Genomic DNA, 5,678 nt, shown 5'->3' with positions numbered 1-5,678 from the left:
ATAAATGCTCCATTGACAATTTTTAGAGGCTTTGATTTCTTTTTCTTTTATCTTTTATTTTTTTCTCGGTGCAGAAGAAATTCAGCAAGAGGCAAAGTGATAGGTAAGAAGTAGATTTATTGAGAGAGATACACACTCCAGAGACAGTGTGGGCCATCTCAGAAGGCAACCAGAGTTTTCAATGTTTTGGGGTTTTTTTTTTGCCTTGCCACATGGCTTGTGGGATCTCAGTTCCCTGACCAGGGACTGAACCTGGGCCACAGCAGAGAAAGCCATGAATCCTAACCACTAGGCCACCAGGGAACTCCCTTCAATTTCGAATGTTACAGTTTATAAAACATTTTTGTTGAATTCTGCTATTCTACTCAGAAGTTTCAAGCAGTTCTTCTTTCATTGGAGGTAACTTTCCATGTGTGGTTTCAACTGTATATTTACAGATTTTCATTTCTCTCTTTGCCTGTGCCTCTCTCAAGGGATATCCTTAAGAAGCAGGGAACTCTACAAACTTTATAATCATTATTGTCACAGCAGTGAAGTAGGTGTCATACCACTTAATTTCCCAATTTTTTTTTTTTTTTGGCTGTGCCATGAAGCTTGTGGGATCTTATTTCCCTGACCAAGGATTGAACCCGGGCCTTTTTCATAGCCATTCTGTTAGTTAAGTAGTGGTATCTCATTGTGGTTTAAATTAATTAGCACTTAATTAGCCTTTCCTTAATAAAGTTGAGCACTTTTTCATATATTTATTGGCCATTTGAATATATTGTTTTGTGATATGACCAGATTTATTTTTGGCCTATTTTTAAATTGAGTTGTCTATTTCTTATTGAGTGGTAAAATTTCTTTACATATTCTGCACGTGAATTATTATTTTTAAAAATTTTATTGGAGTATAGTTGATTTACAATGTGTGTTAGTTTCAGGTATACAGTAAAGTAGTTCAGTTATACATATACATGTGTATGTATATTTATTCCTTTTCAGATTCTTTTCTCATATAGGTTATCACAGAATATTGAGTGGATTTCCCTGTGCTATACAGTAGGTCCTTGTTGGTTACCTATCTATCTTATATATGTCTATCTTATATATAGTAGATATATACACATATACATATAGATGTATATGTTTTTCTTCTGCTTTGTGGGTTACTTTTTCACCATCAGTGGTGTTTTTTGATGAGCAGTTCTTAATTTGGTCATGCTATGTGGCTTGCAGGATCTTAGTTCCCCAACGAGGGATTGAACCTGGGGCCACAGTGAAAACACTGAGTGCTAACCACTGGACGGCCAGGGAATTCCTAAGCAGTTCTTAATTTTAATGTATTCCAGCTTATCAAATCTTTTTTTCCCCTTTTGTCTCCTATTTAAGAAGTCTCTGCCTACTCCAAGCCATAAAATCATGTTTTTCTCTATAATTTTTGTTTTACCTTTCACATTTAGTTCTGCCATCATTTTGGAATTGTGGGGATCAATTTTCATGTTTTTCCATGTGAATATCCAATGGACCCAGCTTTATTGGAAAGACTGTCCTTGTCCCACTGTAGTCATTGCTGTCATACCAGGTGGCCCTGTGTGTGTGGTTCTGTCCTCTTGCACTGGTCAGTTTTCTACTCTTTTTTTTTTTAAAATAAATTTATTTATTTATTTTTGGCTGCATTGGGTCTTTGTTGCTTGGCGCGGGCTTTCTCTAGTTGCAGAGAGTGGGGGCTACTCTTCGTTGTGGTGCTTGGGCCTCTCGTTGCAGTGGTTTCTCTTGTTGTGGTGCATGGGCTCTAGAGTGCAGGCTCAGTAGTTGTGGCTCACGGGCTTAGTTGCTCCGTGGCACGTGGGATCTTCCCAGACCAGGGCTCAAACCCGTGTCCCCCGCACTGGCAGGCAGATTCTCAACCACTGCGCCACCAGGGAAGTCCCAAGTTTTATACTCTTGCACCATTCCCAAAGGAGAGAGGCTTGATTCTACTTACATAAAGTTCAAGAAACAGGCAAAACTCTTCTATGATGTGTAAGGGAGGAAAAAAAACCCAAAACTTTTCTTCTACATTTATAGGTTCTTGGCTGGGGCTCTGTAGCAAAAGTAACGAGAGAAAAGCATACAAATCTGTTTTACGTGACCTTAAAACCTTCATAAGGAAATGAAGACACACAAAAAAGTGGTTAAATCTGAGCACTTTTTTACGCTAGGTTTGATGAAGACTGGAAAGCCATAGAAAAATGTGATTGAACAAAAGGTTATGAGCTAAGGGTAGTAAACTGAGGGAAATTTAGCAATCTTGTACAGTTGGATTCCTTTATGTGTCCCTCCATCTTCAGAGATAAGGACGATCCTTTCATCTGGTGTAGGAAGGACAGCTATCACAGGAGGGTCTTATGACCTGCTTCAGGAGAAGGTCAAAGAATCCTCCCTGAGTCATTTCTCTGATTCCCTCAGCTTAAAATATTCAATATGCTAAGGTGCCATATTTTAGGGTAGTTGTGTCCTGAACCATGTCAGATGTTATTGTTTTTAAAATTTTTTGGCTGTGCCACGCGGCATGCAGGATCTTAGTTCTGCAACCAGGGATCAAACCCATGCCTCCTGCATTGGAAATGCAGAGTCCTAACCACTGGACCGCCAGGGAATTCTCTTTTATTTAAAAATTTATTTTATTTTATTTTTTGGCCACAGATATTATAATAAGTTAAAGTGATCTCAGTGGCCTTGGCTTGCAGTGGCTTGAAGCAGGATTTTGGTTCCCTGGCAAGAGATTGAAGTCAGGTTGTGGCAGTGAGAGCCCTGAATCCTAACTGCTAGACCATGAGGGACAGTGACAAGGCCCTGGCCTGTCAGTTTTGTAGAAATGAATTTCCACTAAGAGATGGAAAGTAGTGAAACAAGTAAAGTGTTTATTAGGAGGAAAAAGAGTATGTGTGAATAGACTCACATGGGCGAACTCAGAGGGAGAGTCACATCCTGCTAGTAGTTTGAATCACTTTTACAGGGCATTTTCCCCAGGTTTCCCTTGGCAAGTCACCTGGCTTAGCCTGGTTCTGAGTTCATATTTGGTTTATCTCAGGGTCCTCCGCTGTGTGCGTGTGCATCTCTTAGCCAAGATGGATTCTAGCAAAGAGGCCTATGGGTAGGTTGACATCACCTACTATGGGGTGGCGCCCCTTCCCTTTTTGACCCCCAAGGAGCCTTTCTGCGCATGTGTAGTTGGGAAGGTCTCCTTGACCTCGAGAATGAGAAATATATGGTTTCATTATCTTTTATCTGGGCAGTACTCTCTGGCCCTGCTGTTATCTTTGTCTTGGAGTATCTGTCCACAGGGGACAAACTCCAGCTGCTTAGCCTGGAGGCCATCTATCTTCTGCCTCATTAATAGGGTTTCCCGTGGAGGATGAGGAATTGTACTGACCAGAAGGGCCATGAAGGGAGCTTCTGTGTTATTGGTAATTTTCTTTTTGAAAAACCTGGGTAGTAATTGCACAGGCATGTGCATTTTGTGGACATTTTTTATAATTTGCACATAGGTATGTTCTCTTTAAAAATTTATTTGTAGACTTTCTGTATGTTTGTTGTAAAACAAAGAATGTTTCTCTTCATCCAAGTGCTACAAGGATTAAGTCATTAGCCACTGCAGTTGCTGATGGACAGTAGTGCCTCCTGAGAGGAATTCAGGATGAAAAACAAGATGAGGCACTCCATGCTTTAGGAAAACAAGCCCTTTATTTTATTTATTTAAATTTATTTATTTATTTATTTTTGGCTGCGTTGGGTCTTTGTTGCTGCGCGCAGGCTTTCTCTAGTTGCAGCAAGTGGGGGCTACTCTCTTGTGGTGCGCAGGCTTCTCACTGCGGTGGCTTCTCTTGTTGCAGAGCACAGGCTCTAGGCACACAGGCTTCAGTAGTTGTGGCTCATGGGCTCTAGAGCACAGGCTCAGTAGTTGTGGTGCATGGGCTTAGTTGCTCCGCGGCATCTGGGATCTTCCTGGACCAGGGCTCAAACCCGCGTCCCCTGCATTGGCAGGTGGATTCTTAACCACTGCACCACCAGGGAAGCCTGAAAACAGGTCCTTTAGACAGTATATTTCAAGAAGAAATTTGATGAACCCAGATTCTTGGATCTTCCCATACATAGAAAAGCACTAAAATCATTAACTGAGATATCTGTTCCTTGTGAGTAGTAATAATCTTTTACCGAGATATGTGCTTAACTGCATGTATTCCCTAGCCAAAAATCATATATATACTGGCTTCTCCCCCTACCTCTTTGAAGCAGTCCCATCAGAGCTACTGAAAGGCTATTGTTGCCGAACACATGTTCTTGTGCCTGAAGCACAGTGAGGCCAAACAAACCAAAATATTGGAGTTTGGGGCTTCCCTGGTGGCGCAGTGGTTGAGAGTCCGCCTGCCGATGCAGGGGACACGAGTTCCTGCCCCGGTCCGGGAAGATCCCACATGCCGCGGAGCGATTAGGCCCGTGAGCCACGGCCGCTGAGCCTGCACGTCCGGAGCCTGTGCTCCACAACGGGAGAGGCCACAACAGTGAGAGGCCCGCGTACCGCCAAAAAAAAAAAAACAAAACAAAAAACATTGGAGTTCGGAGCAGAGGCAGGTTTATTGCAGGGCCAAGCAAGGAGAAGGGGTGGTTTATGCTTGAAAACTCTGAACTTTCTGGTGGTTTCCTGGGAGAAGTTTTTATAGGCAAAATTTTGGGGTGAGGGCTTCAGGGTTTGTGACTTTCTTCTGATTGGTTGGTGGTGAGGTAACAGGGCAGTGTTACAGGAATCTTGTGCTCAGCCAGAAGTTACCATCATCTACTTGGGTGGGGGCCTTATTGGGGACCTTAGTTCATTCAGAAGAACTCAAAGATATTGTTATGTATATCCCTTGAGGAGGACCAGGATCTTGCTTTAATCGCTGCACTATAGTTTCTTGACTATTCCTCCACTGTTTCTGCATTCCCTGTTTCCCTGATTAGCAGCTGTTTGAATCTGCCCTTTGGAACTCAGGGAAAGTCTAGGAGGCTGAAGCCTTCATCCTACAAATAAGAAATGGGGGACCCAGAAAGGGTTTTTTGCCCAGCGGGGCCAGTTTCAAGTTCTGCTGTGACCTTTCATGACTCAGAAACAAGAAAAACATTTCTGGCAAAGCAATCAGATTCTGGGTTGATGGTCAAGGTAGAGCTGAGCATTGCCTGTTGGCTCAATGGGACAAAGAAGGGCCCACGATGTTGCCAAGGTTTACAATGGACATGTGGAAAGATGGGGTTGCTATTATTTGAAGTTGATAAGGTGGAGTCAGGAGTTTGATTTGTGGACTTTAAATGTGTCTCTAAAAAACCCAAGTGGAGAGAGAATATCTCATTCTGTCTGGCATTCAGGGTAGAGGTCTGGGACTGTGGGTGGAATTTTGACTCTTGAGTGTATACACAGTACTTAAAGAGGTAAGATTCAGTGCTACCACAGGGATTATAAAACGAAAAGAGTCCTGAGAACTGAGTCCCGAGGCACTTGAACAATTAGAAGTTGGGGGGAAATGAGCGCCATCCGCAGTTTCCACAGAGGTAACCCCGCCTTGCCCGTCTAAACTCCAGAACTACATTTCCCAGAATCCTTTCCGTCTGTGCTTCCTGGTTAGAGGCAGGTTATGAAGTCCCGCGACACGTAGAAGGCGGAAGTGAAGCGGAAGCCATTA

The sequence above is a fragment of the Mesoplodon densirostris genome, chromosome 3 (assembly GCF_025265405.1).
Source record: "Mesoplodon densirostris isolate mMesDen1 chromosome 3, mMesDen1 primary haplotype, whole genome shotgun sequence".
NCBI lineage: Eukaryota > Metazoa > Chordata > Mammalia > Artiodactyla > Ziphiidae > Mesoplodon > Mesoplodon densirostris.
This window is presented reverse-complemented; position numbering follows the sequence as displayed.